Source organism: Carassius gibelio, chromosome A13 (assembly GCF_023724105.1).
Source record: "Carassius gibelio isolate Cgi1373 ecotype wild population from Czech Republic chromosome A13, carGib1.2-hapl.c, whole genome shotgun sequence".
Classification (NCBI taxonomy): Eukaryota; Metazoa; Chordata; class Actinopteri; order Cypriniformes; family Cyprinidae; genus Carassius; species Carassius gibelio.
Window position 1 is genome coordinate 24,353,031 of NC_068383.1, and position 15,308 is coordinate 24,368,338.

The window sequence follows — 15,308 nt, forward strand, 5'->3', positions numbered from 1 at the left end:
CCATTCTGTCACCGATGGAGTTTCGGTTCCTTGCCGCTGTCGCCTCTGGCTTGCTTAGTTGGGGTCACTTCATCTACAGCGATATCATTGACTTGATTGCAAATAAATGCACAGACACTATTTAAACTGAACAGAGATGACATAACTGAATTCAATGATGAACTGCCTTTAACTATCATTTTGCATTATTGACACACTGTTTTCCAAATTAATGTTGTTCAGTTGCTTTGACGCAATGTATTTTGTTTAAAGCGCTATATAAATAAAGGTGACTTGACTTGACTTGACAGTGCTGCTGGATCTTCTGAGAAGTGAATGCCAACAGTGAATGGGTGCCACAATCCAGACCCTGGTGTTTCTCTTCTGTCCGCCAGTGGTACATCATAAAGATGGTCTCCAGAGTGTTTGATATGTGCCTCATTCCCAGAGATGTATAGTAACGAAGTAGAACTACTTCGCTACTGTACTTAAGTACTAAAAGGCGGTATCTGTACTTTTCTAGAGTATTATTTTTTTCTCCTACTTCCACTTTTACTTCGGTACATATTTTCGCTGAGTTTAATACTTTTACTCCGATATTTTTTTCATGTGCGGCATCGTTACTCGTTACAATTATAATAATGTTACGAATAATTCCATTACAAACCACTGCCAGAACTGTAGATGGCAGGTTTGATGAAGCTGGCACTGAGCGAATCAAGCGACGTTGCGCGTGCTGAATGAACTGCTGTGAAGAGAGAGATGAACACCGAGCCGAGCCAGATAATGACTCATTCACGAGTCAAGAACCGGTTGCATCGGTTCTCGGATGACCAGTAACGTTAGTTCTTTCTGACAGTTCGATTCAATAAACCAGTTGAAGAAAACAGTTCACCGATTCTTTTGCGCTCGATGCAATGGCGTCATTGGCGTTGACTGCACATGGGCTCATAACATTAACACAGAATCAGTTCAGAATCAATCACCAAAAGAAAACAGTTCGGTTCCAGACGCTCTGTGTGTCGGTTTGCTTCACGCTAAATCACACATGCGCAGTATCATCAGCTCCTCGGTTCACGAATCGGACGCGTCTGACAGAAACGGTTCTTGACTCGTGAACGAGTCATTATCTGGCTCGGCTCGGTGTTCATCTTCAGTTCTCTCTTCACATCAGTTCAGTGTACTGTTTGAGTCAATGAATTACTCCGGGATATTGGTTTGTTTTAACTCCGAGGGAGTGTCAGACACATTAAACAAGTTAACAGCTTAATTCATCTGTGGATTAATGCGTATTGGAGACGCAAACTGTTTAAAACGATTCAGTTCGATTTGGTGGACTGTTTCAAAAAGATCCGGTTACATCGAATGATTCGTTCGCGAACCAGATATCACAAACTGCTTTGTTTTTAACTGTCTTAAAACAGACACGGAAGAGAAGACAATGCTGAATAAAGTCATAGTTTTTGCTATTTTTGGACCAAAATGTATTTTCGATGCTTCAAAAAATTCTAAATGACCCTCTGATGTCTTATGGGTTTGAAACAACATGAGGGTAAGTTATTAATGACATCATTTTGCAAATTGGGCTAATTAACCCTAGTAACCCTTTTTGGTTTACAAGAAGTTACAGTCAAAGGAATTGTGATTGTCCTTTAGGTTAATCATTTGAAATAGTAAAAACAATATGTTCAAACTTTTGACTACTTTCTTTAATAGCTACATAACACAATACTTCTACTTTTACTTTCAGTACTTGAGTAGTACATTTTAAAATAGACTACTTGCAATACTTAAGTACAAAAAATGTTGAATACTTTAGTACTTCTACTTAAGTGTGGTGCTTAAAGAGCACTTCTACTTCTACTCAAGTCACTTTTTTGATAGAGCACTTGTACTTTTACTCAAGTATGGTTCTCTAGTACTTTATACATCTCTGCTCATTCCACTGTCGCTGTATTGTCCTCCTAGTTGCCAAGAAGGTGCTGGTGATTCACCAAGAGATCACCTCCTGAAGTCCCCAGAACACATGGAGGCAGCGCTGGGCTCAAACTGATGGTGTTTTTCTGATGTTAATCCTAAACTATACTGTAAATGGTTGTAAAAAGTACTTTCAATTATAGAGCAATTTGTTTTAATATGTAAACAAATATTTACAGGATGAGACAATAAAAATGTTTTGGGAAAAAATGTATAAACTGCATTAACTACATACATAAGTACTTCTTTTATTTATACGTGAATATGCAAAGCAAAAATACAAAATGTACAGAAAAGTACTTATTTCTGAACAAATTACATACAAAAATGTTTTATACAACTTGCACCACAAAAATAAACTACAGAAATTAGGTTGTTCATTGACAATATGACATTTCAAAAACATACTGAAAAACTGTAATGTACCCATTTTTTTACCACTGTTTTCTCTTGGCTTATGAAGAATGCATTTTTTAAGCATTCTCTCAAGAAGTGAAAGCTTGTGCTCCCCTCACTGGAGTTTGATGTGCTCCCTGAGCAGCTCCACTCACTCCCTCACCTGTCCCAGGACACTTAGCAAATAAACCATGCCTGTTAACAACAACAGCACAATGTATTTCAGCAAAAAATTGTCCATTATCTTTGAATTAAGTCTTTCCCCAGCAGGCTCAATTTCTCCAGTATAGTACTAAAACAAGAGAAAATTGAAACACTTCTACATGAAAAATACAAAGCAATCTTAGGCTAGGCCCAATCCCAATTCTACCCCTTAGCCTTTCCCCTTCCCCTCTGTTTCACGCGTTTATGTGATGATGACACTAAATGATGACGTGTGACGCCTTAGTAGTGGTGTCCCAGCCCTTAGGGGAATATTATCTCTCCTACTCCTTGACACTCTGTTTTAAGGGACAAGGGGAAGGGATAGGCGGAGGGGTAGGGGAAGGGGAAGGGGTATAAAATAGAATTGGGATTGGGCCTCAACATTAGAAAATATGACACAGCAGGACATGCATACAGATTACTGAAGTGCTAAAGTTTGGTTAAAACATTCGTAGACATTTCTTGCATGACATCACCACAAAAAACACAAAACAGGGAAAGACCGTTGCCTTATATAGAACCCCTGGTACACCATACAGTTCAATAACTGATGATTATCATCACCAATGTAAAGTATAACAACCTACACCTAGGTACAGATTAACATCTGATGGTATTTCTTCTGGGCTTTTGAGTTATAACAAATATGTTTTAGAAACACATGGTTATAACAGCCAGAGAAAAGACTAAGACAGAAATCAAGGGTCAAGAGCCCAACTAAAGCAAACACTGATCTCTAACATGGTTACTTCAAATGAAACAATAAATCAACATCTAAACCTTAGTTCATTCTCAATAAGATCTTCTGTAGACGTCTGACAGTAATAAAGTCAGTTTGGTTATTAATAAGTGGAGCTGGTGATGCTGTTTGTGGGGTTGTTTAATCAGATCTTGAGAGATTTCATGTATTTTATTTCAGTTGATTTCATCTAAGTCTGTGTCTGAAGTCAGTTGTAGTAGTTCTTGTGTTTCTCTTTTCTTCAGTGATTCTGTTTGTTAACAGCAGCTGTTCATCACTAATTATCAATCAACACTTAGTTAATCACTTAATTACTTAAATGCAAAGTTTTAAAACTTACATGGTTTAAATCAAGGCAATCTATTTACTCAAACGGTTTGAGTTAAGTTACTTGTCGGGTTTTACAGTGCAATTTCTTTTGTCTGTTTCCTTAATTTCAGAATATGTATCATGTGCATCCAGTCCTTCGTGCTGTCTTTGCTGTAAACTGGTTTAAAGGGACAGAAGCGAGAGACTTATTTACTCTCATTTGATAAAACTGTTTTAAAAAAATAATTTTAAATTTAGAAATTTCTAGAATCTCTGTTTCAGGTTTTTTATTAGTGTAAAAACCTTTCCAAATTCCCTTGGCCAAGGAGTTTTTTGGGGGGGTCAGAGGCTTAGTTAACAGGTTTTATGTGTAACTGCAGTCATGTTTTGATAATGAGCTGTCATATCTATGCACAGAACCTCTAATGTTGGAGTTGTAATGTGTTTAATATGCCATTGAACATGGATGTTTACTATTGCTTAAGCTGTTTTAAAGAGATCTTAAGCATCATAGATTTCTGTGTGCTGGCTATTTCTTGAATTATTTGTTAGTAATAAAGGACTCTTTACTACACATTTTATTATTGTGACATTATAACAGTAAAATTAAATTTCAATTAATTACCAGCAATGCATAAAACAAGTCAAATGTATTTAAAAGAACAACTGATTTTACTCAATTATATCAGATTTTTAAGTGAAATTTTCACTTATTTTTGTCACAAAATCTCGAAGTGTTCCTGTAGCTGAAGTGGTAGAGCATTGCTTTAACAAGTCCAAGGTTCAGGGTTTGATTCCCCGGGAACACATGATAGGTAAAAAGTGTTAGCCTGAATGCACTACACAAGACGCTTTGGATAAAAGTGTCTGCAAAGTGAATTAATTTATATTATTTTAATTTAATTTAAATTCACAAAAAAAAATATTATTATTTTTTTACTTAACTTAGTTAAGTAGATTTAGTTAATTTCCAAATTTGTGAAATTTACTTGAAAAATGCTTGTGCAAAAACTTGCCAAATAAAAATTAAGTAAAATTACTCATTGTTTTTTTTTCAGTGTAAAAAATGAAATAATGAACTTAAATATTTAGTAATTCATATAACAAAAAAAAAAAATATTTGTAGACAATTTCTGATTTTTTCTCAACGGTGAAAACAAAATATATTTTTAATAATTGGCTCCAAAGAGATTTATCAATTTTACATTTTGTTCATTTAGCAGACGCTTACAGATGAGGACAGTGGAAGTAATCAAAAACAACAAAAAGAGCAATGATATATAAGTGCTATAACAAATCTCAGTTAGGTTAACACAGTACACATAGCATGGGATTTTAAATAATATAATAAATAAAAAGAATACACATAGGATAAAAAAAAGAATAGAGAAAACTGGTGTTAGAGGTCTTTACACACACAAACACACACACAGACATCATATATATATATATATACACTCTTAGAAGAAAAGGTTCAAAAATGAACCTTTTGAGGTTCCTGGAGATTGCGACTGTGGGGGAACCTTAAACGTTCATTTCTGAACCTTTTTGAAAAGGTTCTAATTGGAACCTTCACTTAAAGGTGCATTAATGACCCTCATCAGTTTTTTTATGAACCCTTTTCTAGATAGCAATAACATTATTGTTGTTGTTGTTATTATTGTTATTATACATTACTAATCACAATAAACACAGAACACCATGATTGTCCATAAACTGTTTAATACATAAATATGTATTACAAACAAACCAACAAACACAAATAAATAAAACAAATAATAATAATTGGAGCTGTGTTCACATCGTCTAGTTCAGACTTCCTCCTCCACTTCCATCATTATTTCTTAAAGAGACTCCGCATCCAAGGCATATCCCTTTATAAACAGCACAGGGTTGGGTGTTTCTGGTTCCTAAACAAGGATAAAATAATGTTATACTATAACAATATTTAGTAGTTAACGTGAAATTTATCATATATATATATATATATATATATATATATATATATATATATATACATAGCTCCATAGAATAATTCCATTCTATAAACAAATGTTTAGAAGAAATCATAACCAAGAGAAGGGTTTGAAAAAATTAATTATAGATTTAGATATTATGGATACAAATACACTCACCTCACTGATGACATAAAGAGATCTCAGACTCTCCTGTAACAGACGTGGAAACAGCAGGACAGCAGCAACCACTGACACCTTTAACAGAAATTTAGTTGAATTGAATATGGCATACTATGTTTCTGATCATTGTGATTCTTAGCTTTACTGTTCATGCAAATCAATGATTTATTACCTTTGTGTGCCAAATCAACACAGATTTGTTATTCTTCATCCAGCTCAATATCTCCTCCAGCCGCTCTTCTTTAGCGCTCGCTGATCTCTGTTTGTGCCTCCAGACTCTGTCTGTGACTGACCTTGACTCTTTTGATACAAATGTTGACCAGATAGATCCTGCAAAATAAATAAATATACATATACATGAAACATTCTCACAGGATAATAGAAATGTAAGTATTGAAGTGTCACATTATTTTTAGCAAACCTACCCCGACAAGGGTTGCGATGTGGGGAGTCGTGGCCTAATGGTTAGAGAGTCGGACTCCCAATCTAAAGGTTGTGGGTTCTAGTCTCAGGCCGGCAGGAATTGTGGGGGGGGGGAGTGCATGTACAGCTCTCTCTCCACCTTCAATACCACGACTGAGGTGTCCTTGAGCAAGGCATCGAACCCCCAACTGCTCCCCGGGCGCCGCAGCATAAATGATGAACACTGCTCCGTGTGTGTGTTCACAGTGTGTGTGTGTGTGTGTGTGTTCACTGCTCTGTGTGTGTGCACTTTGGATGGGTTAAATGCAGAGTATGGGTCCCCATACTTGGCTGAATGTCACGTCACTTTTCACTTTAATGTTTTTGATGGACTCCCGGTAAAATGATCTGTTTTCTTACTTTGCTGAACCTGCAGCAAATTTCATTTTTTCTTCAGCATTAATCAAAAGTGATCTTTCTTTTTTGAATTTGTTTTTAAGCACATCCTCTGCCAGTCTTTTCTCTCAAGAACTGGTATTTGATAACAAGGGCTGAACACAACTTGTGTTCACCTGTTTCATACCTGAAAATAGAGAAAAACATTTTTACCCTCATCATTCTCTTAAATTATAAACTTAATGCATGGAAATTACCATGTTTATGTGCATTTAATCAAACGGACCTTGATGTGTTTTTGATCTTGTTTGCTTTGTCCTGTCAAAGAAAAAAAAATATATATATATTTTTGCTACAACAAGCAAATCTCATGTTGTCTTGAGATTGATCCAGGTGGAATATCAACAGGAAGTCCTACAAAAAAAGTTTCCAGAAAGGTGCATGTTATTATGGTAAAAACAGCTCAATGATTTGCAAAGATAACAATACAGTTCAGCTAAACATATGTGGTCACCTGACCATCACTCCTAACTGAGCATCCCATTAAAAATGGGAATGCAATAAAGTTGCTTTGTAATAACAACCAAATGGATAAATATAAGAAAATGTCAAAGTCACTAAGTTCTTCCGTACATCCCAGTAAATAATTACAATAATAAATAATAATTATGAAAGGTGTACACATATTTTTAAACACATGTAGAATAGTAACTTACTCGTGTTGTCTGTGGTCTTGCTGGCATCTCAGTATTTAAGTTTTCTTGTAATCTTATCAATTTAACTTCATTCATCATTTTTGGGGAATATTTAAGCTTTCACAGTCTTAGTATAGGTTTGTTAAAGTGTCTCCATCAATTTCAGCATCTGTTAAAACAACAGGAGTCATACAATTATATTTATAAAGTTAGAGTTAGAAAGGCAGTTAAAAGTACATACAAATAGTGTTATTTTGACATACTACCTTTATATAGGGACAATTGTGTCTCTTCTGAGGATTGATGATAATAGCGTCCTGCTGTCGTCCAGGTTCAGTTCTTCATGAATGAAGTACAGCACATTACCAAGCAATCAGTGTAGCTCACAGCGCCCTCTGCTGGTGAAAACAATCAATACAGGAGTGCTCTGGTAACCAGCATGCTAAAATCTTTACGAATATCTTAAAATAAAACATCTGAGAAAAAGGTCTTGAGGTGTTTTAGTAACCATGATATACGCAGAATAATTAAATCTGGACGGGTAAAGTGACTTAATATAGTGGCCACATTAACATCTTATGTGCTTAATTCTGTGGCACGTCGTCATTTATTCATTATGTAACACACAGTTATGACACTAGGAAGGTGTTATTTTCATAATCTTTCAATAAAACTATGTCCTTTTTGAAAAGCTTTGTTGTCTTACCGCAGATATTCGTGCTGCTCCACTCAGTGCTGCTGTTTGCCCTTGAATGTTTGTAACGGTTTTTCCGCGTAGCCTCTGATCTTGCGCGTAACAGATGCAGTGCTTTGTGTTGCGTTACGCAACTTGCGTTTTATTAAGCCCAGAAACCTTCGACCTGGTTTAAATGCATGTTTTGATTGTTTTTATTCTCAAAATCGAAGTAATATCGTAATAATAAAAGTAATTATGATGATGATAATAATAAAACAATTACTTTGCAACCAGAATCATTTAAAATAATTAACTTTTTTCACTAGCTGAATTATGCTATCCGAGATTTGAAGGTTGAATGTGGTATGGGGAAAATGTAAAGGATGTACGGCTGTAAAATATGAAGATAGCCTATTGAACATACTGTAAAGTTTATTTTTAAGGGTTAGAATTTCACTTCACTCTCTCCATTTAGCACAGAATAGCTTCTGGTTCATTTATGAACATACAACTGAACTTTGTTTTTTTGGGATTTTTAATTTGTGTTCTAAAAATTGACAACAACATGGTGCACTAAAGATTATTGTGCAATTTAGAGATATGTGAGGTGGTCATGAGTACAGACAAAACACATTGTATCCACAATGTTGCCACAACTGCATCTGACATCACAATTAGTAAATGAATAAGACTAAATGATACTGAGTGTGTAAATTAATAATTTACTAATGTAACAGTTAAGCAAATCGTGTTCTATCTATACTATGTCTAGTCTTTACAGTACATCTTAGAAAAGGTTCATGAAAGAACCTTAAATATGCTAGGAACCTTTTACTACAGCAAAGTGAAATTAGAATAGTGAGTGATAAAGTTAGAGAGTTAAATAAAGATGGAAGAGATGTGTTTTAAGCCGATTCTTGAAGACTGGCTAAGGACTCAGCTGCTCGGATTGAGTTGGGGAGTTCATTCCACCAGAAGGGAACATTTAATTTAAAAGTCTGTAAAAGTGACTTTGTGCTTCTTTGGGATATCAGCTCATAAAAAATTAATCTTGCTTCTGCGTTCTGAATTAATTGTAAAGGTTTGATAGAATTGGCCTGAAGACCTGCCAAGAGAGCATTGCAATAGTCCAGCCTGGACAGAACAAGAGCTTGAACAAGGAGTTGTGCAGCATGTTCCCAAAGAAAGGGCTTGATCTTCTTGATGTTGAATAAAGCAAATCTGCAGGATCGGACAGTTTTAGCAATGTGGTCAGAGAAAGTCAGCTGATCATCAATCATAACTCCAAGGCTTATAGCTGTTTTTGAAGGAGTTATGGTTGGTGTGCCTAACTTGATGGTGAAATTGTGATGAAACGATGGGTTTGCTGGAATCACAAGCAGTTCTGTCTTGGCAAGGTTGAGTTGAAGGTGATGGTCCATCATCCAGGAAGAAATGTCTGTTAGATAAGCTGAGATGTGAGTAGCTACTGTCGGATCATCAGGATGGAATGAGAGGTAATTTTAGGCAGAGTTTTCTTATCCAAAACAGAAGGATTATCCAGATTTGTGTACCCTTCCCTGTCTTTAGCTGGAGATAATCACACCTCCAAAAATATAGATAAGATTTTCCTTGATTTTATTTGGAGCAATTAAACTCACAAATTTAAGAAATATGTTTTAGCAAACAAAAGGAATGATGGGGGTCTTGAAGTCCTGAAATTTGATGATACTAACGATAAATTTAAAATTAATTGGTCAAAAAGATGTTTGCTTGGGTCAGATTCTTTGTGGTATTTTATTCCTGTTAATATATTTAAGAGGCTTGGTGGCCTCTCTGTTTTGATGAAATGCAATTATTCTACTGGTAAATTACCTATTAAACTGGCTAGATTTCATCAACAAGCATTGATAGCCTGGAAACTGGTTTACAACCACAACTTTTCCCCCCAAAAAGCCATATTATGGATAATTTGGATATTAAAATTAGGAACAGATCCATTTTTTTTTTGATAAATGGTTTGATAAAAACAATTTTTGTTGTCTAACAGTGATTTGTAATCTTATGAATGCTTATGAATATCAATGTTCCATTCAGTTTAAAGAATTTAACTCCGTTATAAATGCAATTCCTGCTGGATTAATGTGTCTAATGAAAGCTTCCCTTTCCTACGAGTCATGCACAAAACAACTTTCGCAGTTATGTTTCGGAGGTGTTTCACTTTTAAGTAAAGAACGTAATAATACATTTATTCGTCAACTTTCTCAATCTTGATACTCAATTCCTCCAAAAGGGAAGTTTTTTTGGGGTTCTAAAATAGATCAAATTAATTGGAGGAAAACATGGTTATTACCATATAAGTACTGTATACCGAATAAAGTGAAAAATGCACTTTAAATTCTGCTTAATATATACCCTTGTAATGAGTTCTTCTCTAAATTTTGTGATGTAGCTGATATATGTACCTTTTGTAAAAAAAGAGAGTGAAGATAGTTGCCATTTATTTTTCTTATGTAATGTTTCATCACTTTTCTGGAAAGATTTGAGTGTTTACTGTTTTTCTAAAGTTAAAATGAATTGTAATTTACTCATTGAGGATGTTGTTTGCTTTTTTGAAAACCCAAACAAATCTTTAGAATCATCTGTTAACTTTCTTATCCTTGTGAGTTCTGTTTTCACAAACAGAGAATTCTTAAGAAAAAAACTACTTTTATAGAATTCTTATGTGAAGTAGAACATTTAATTAAATCAGATTAATAACAAAAAAATGAAAAAAAAAAAAAGTTTCTTTTTTGAGGAGATATGATGAGATCTTTCATGTACCGTAATTAATCATTGATTTGTTGTATTTTTGTTTATATTTTATTTATTTTTTTGTATCTTTCCTTTCTTCCATTAGTTCTGTTGACTTTGGATGTATTTGTAATACATTTTATGTAATGTTGTCACAGTGTCTGGTCTGTGTATCCCTGGGTGTCTCACTTCCCCATATAGTCACCCCACTGCAGGTACTGCATTTCCCACAAGTCTTTGTCTGGATTCATCACTGTTAATTGCACACCTGTTAATTGCACTCAGCGGTTATCATTTTCAGTGTTCTCTGGTGTCGGTTGTGTTTCTTGTTTTGGGACTGCTTATCTGGATGTTGACCTTGGATCATGATTTTTGGATTCCCCTAAATAAACGCTGCAACTGGATCTCTCTGTTTGTGTGTGCGTCCGTGGCAGAAGGACTCCGTCATGCCCAGATCCAGCGTTGTGGGATTTCTAATCCATTCCCCAGCCAGCATGGAGGAGCAGAGGATGAGACTTTTGAACCTAACCACCCTCCATCAAAGGGGGAGTGAGGTGGGTGGTCTGGCTCAAATGTTTTGGACCATGGCAGTGGGGCTGGGGTATAACGATGAGGCACTGTAGGGTTTAACAACTGTATGGATGACCCTTTGCTTTAATGGGAACTTAAAGGAATAGTTCACCCAAATATTAAAATTATGTCATTAATAACTTACCCGCATGATTCAACCTCAGCCCAGCATCCTGTAAATGCTGAACGACAGCTTTGAGCGTGTGATCATGTTCTTTTTGGGTACGTCCCCAAAGAATAATATCATTCAATTGGCCACATTCAGAAGTCCTCGTAAAACTGTTGCCAACATTTTCTGAAAAGTGGAGAGTGCTGAAGCAAGGCCAAACTGGACCTGACAAAGTTCTAATGCTGTGTTCACACTAAACGCGAATAGAGCGTCTGGCGCAAATGATTTCAATATCAAGTCAATGCAAAGGCGCCTTTACGCGCGTCTGGAGGTCTTGCGGCGCGAATGGGGCGTTAAGCGCGGCGCGGAAGACGCGAATTCACCTCATTCGCGCGTCTAGTTCGCGCGAATGACGCGAATTGACGCACGAAACGCGCGTTAAGCGCGAATGGTGCTTTCTGTGCATTTAGTGTTTGACGCGAATTCGCGTCTGCCGCCCGAGTTGAAAAATTTGAACTTTGGCGTCAATTTGTGCCGCGTTAACCAATCAGGAGCCTGCAAGGAGTCACTCGTTCAACAGTATGTTCCTGCAGCCTCAGGTATATATATATATATTATATATATATATATATATATATATATATATATATATATATATATATATATAAAACATATTAATAGATAAATTGAATAAAGGCCAAAGATAAGAAACGTTTCATTTTACCCCAAACAAATTATATTTTATCTTGAACCACTAAAGACACAACAGAGCCAGCGGCAAATGTCAGAAGATCTATCCGAGGTGAGGCTGCTCTCGGCGGATACATGATGACGGAGCTCCCGCTGATCGCATGGAGCTCATTTCTGAGATCGGCGAAACACATTTTTTAAATAGACGCTGTCATTATAAATAAACCGCATATTTGAGTTTAAAACAACTACATTCTCGCCTGAAATACTTTTAAAACTACATTTCATGACACAATAACAGTAATATTTTGAAAATTATCCGAAAAAAATGGCGGTTGAAAATGCTGCGTGAACTCAGGTGGCAGAAGCCCCCCCATGAAGCGAATTCGCGTCTGTTGTGAAGTTAATTTCACGCGCGAATGAAGCGAATTACTCGCGCGAATGAAGCGAATGATCTCAAAATGGTCAAGCGGCAAACTAGGCGCGGTAGTACTTTTTCTGTATTACTACTATTGGGGATTCCCACGGTGAAGCATCCACTCTCTCAATTACGCCCAACTCGAGAAGGCGATGAATTTCTTCACTGACTGTATCTCTAACAGACAAAGGTAAGCGGCGGAGTTTCTGGCGCACAGGAGTCACAGCAGACAAAATTTTTACCTTGTGTACAAAACCTTTTGCGCATCCCAAAACAGGTGAAAATATCGAAGCTGACGTGCGCTCTGGCAAAAGTGAATTGCCTTTGAAACGAAGATGTAGCCCATTGATCAGATCAATTCCAAGCAGAGCTGTGCCAGATTCAACCACGAGAAATGATGTGGAGCAGGTGATGTCATCCTTACAGACAGTCACAAGCATCCAAGTACAGGAATCAGAGCACGAGAATACGTCATCAGTCTTACAGAAGGAGGCTGCAAAGTGTCTTTACTGAAGTGTGTATCATACACAATTTTCAGCAAAATAGAAACAGATGATCCAGAATCCAGGGTCAGCTCGATAGGCACAGACATAGTTGTGGTCGCTATGACAGCCATGTACTGAATTTTATCAGTTAGCGAGTCACGCATATAAAGGATCTGAGTCTCAGGTAAGCCAATTTCACGCACTGAGCGAGCTCGTCCCGAGCGGCAGACTCGTGAATAATGTCCCATTTTTTGACCGTTATTACACAGTGCCGATGCAGCAGGACATCATTTGTGAGGTGTTTCCTAGATCCACACTGATAACATTCACGGGACGACGAAACAGATACCGTAAATGATGGCTTTGAAGAACGAAATGTAGACGCTGGCTTTGAAGGTGGTCTCCGACGGTGAAGTGCAGCTGCAGGTGGAGACTTTGCATGTATCACTTGGACAGGAACTGATCGATTACTCGATAATAGGCTTGTTTACCAGTAGCTTCTGTTTGAGTTGCATGTTTTAAGTTAATAAATACCAAGTCCCTTTTATTTTACCCAGATACTGATTATTAACTGATTATCAGATTTAAATACCCTATTTTTATACTTTGAAATTAACTCAAATAAGTATTAATAACAAATCTGAAGACCAAAAAAAAAAACGTTTTAACATTTTTAATTTTTATTTCTGCATAATGCTTGACATAAAAACATAATTCAGCATGATGTAGGTGAGGAAGACAATAATTCAGATATTTAAGTAAGATTTTGTCTCTGCATCAAATAATCAGTGAACAATAGTAATTAAAATACATTTGTAAATATATTGTATAATAATTAACATGCATGTGTAGCGTCATCAGTTAAAATGTACTATTACCACATTTAACCCTTTAAAACCGCATGTATCCTATTTGATACACGAGTTTCTAAGACATATATTGAATCAGTGAGAGCAATACTTTCTTTGAAAACCTGTAGTATCTATTTTGATACGTGTATTCTGCCATCTTGTGGAATTTCACTGTACTGCAGGCAGTAGAGGGGTGATTTTTTTAGCTTTTCAAAATGGTGGCTGCGATTGGATCAAGCCAGACGCTTTCGGCAGGAAAATAAAGGCTAATTTCAAGTTGTTAAGGTAAAAAATTATATTGGATTGCGCCTGATATAATTAATTTAACACCTTCTGAATTGAAATAATGCATAATTACTTAATAATTTAATCATTAAATTACAAGTAAATCGTGTTGGAAATTGTGTATCAAATTTGATACTGCAGGTATTAATGGTGCTTTATGTCTAAACAGTAATGTCAAATTGTAGCAATGTTATATACTTTATGACTACCACAATGCAAACACACACAATATTGGGATGATTCAATTAATGGCAATTAATGACTGAAATGTCATATTAAAATATATATTGTGTTAAAAATGCACATATTAAATTTGAAACTGCAGGTATAAGGTTCTTTATCCCTGAATAGTCGTGTCACATTTTTTTTAATGTAATCTACAATATGCCTACCACAATGTCATCTTACAATACATTTAGGTTATTTTTACAGTAACAATTCCTCTAAAATTATAATCAATATGCTGGAATCATCAATTTTTTATGTGTATTTTTAGATGTCAAAAAGATTAGAGGAAGAAAAGAGAAAAAAAAAAAAGCATCTTCAAAATGTAATCGACATAATAATGGATGGCAATTCAAGTGACCTAGAGCAGTTAGAGGAAGAGGAGGAGGAGGAGGAGGAGGATGATGAGGAATGGATTCCTCAGGCCATGCATGATAATGGAAGTTCAGACACCAGTGATGAAGAAGATTATCAAGTCGAAAGTGTAGTCCAGAGCAGCATAGAAGTTGAGATCCCAACAACTGTCAAAAAGCAGTCGGTGAAGGATAATGCAAAAAATAAAGAATACAGATGGAGATAAAAACAATTTCAACCTCCATCTGTCGATTTCATTGCATCTGATGAGGAAGGGACAGAAGACAGGTGTAACTGGACTCCACACATGTATTTCAAACAGTTTGTCACTGATGAAATGCTACAGGAAACAGCAGAACAAACAAATATGTACAGCATACAAAAAGAGGGCAAGTCAGTAAACACAACTGCCAAAGAGATAGAGAAAGTTGCAAGCATTGCACCAACAATCACTTCTCACATGTGTACTGTAAGAAGTGTAAGGTGCATCTTTGCCTGAACAAAGACAGAAACTGCTTTCGTGACTACCACAAAGTGAAATAAAAGGACTGGAAAAAAGATCTATGTAAAAAAAAAAAGAGAGAAAAACTGCCTAAAATGTTCTATGTTTTCAAACTGTTAAAGGCATAATAGATTTT

The 15,308-nt window shown here is 36.0% G+C and overlaps 1 long non-coding RNA gene across 1 annotated transcript; it reads right to left on the reverse strand.

Annotated features, from left to right (window-relative positions):
* Window positions 1-5,376: 5,376 nt before the first annotated feature.
* Window positions 5,377-6,141, reverse strand: LOC128026713 (uncharacterized). Its single transcript, XR_008186492.1, has 3 exons — window positions 5,915-6,141; window positions 5,740-5,817; window positions 5,377-5,514 (listed from the first exon to the last, which is right to left on the reverse strand). It is a non-coding gene; the product is annotated as an uncharacterized LOC128026713 (long non-coding RNA).
* Between the last annotated feature and the right edge of the window lie 9,167 nt (window positions 6,142-15,308).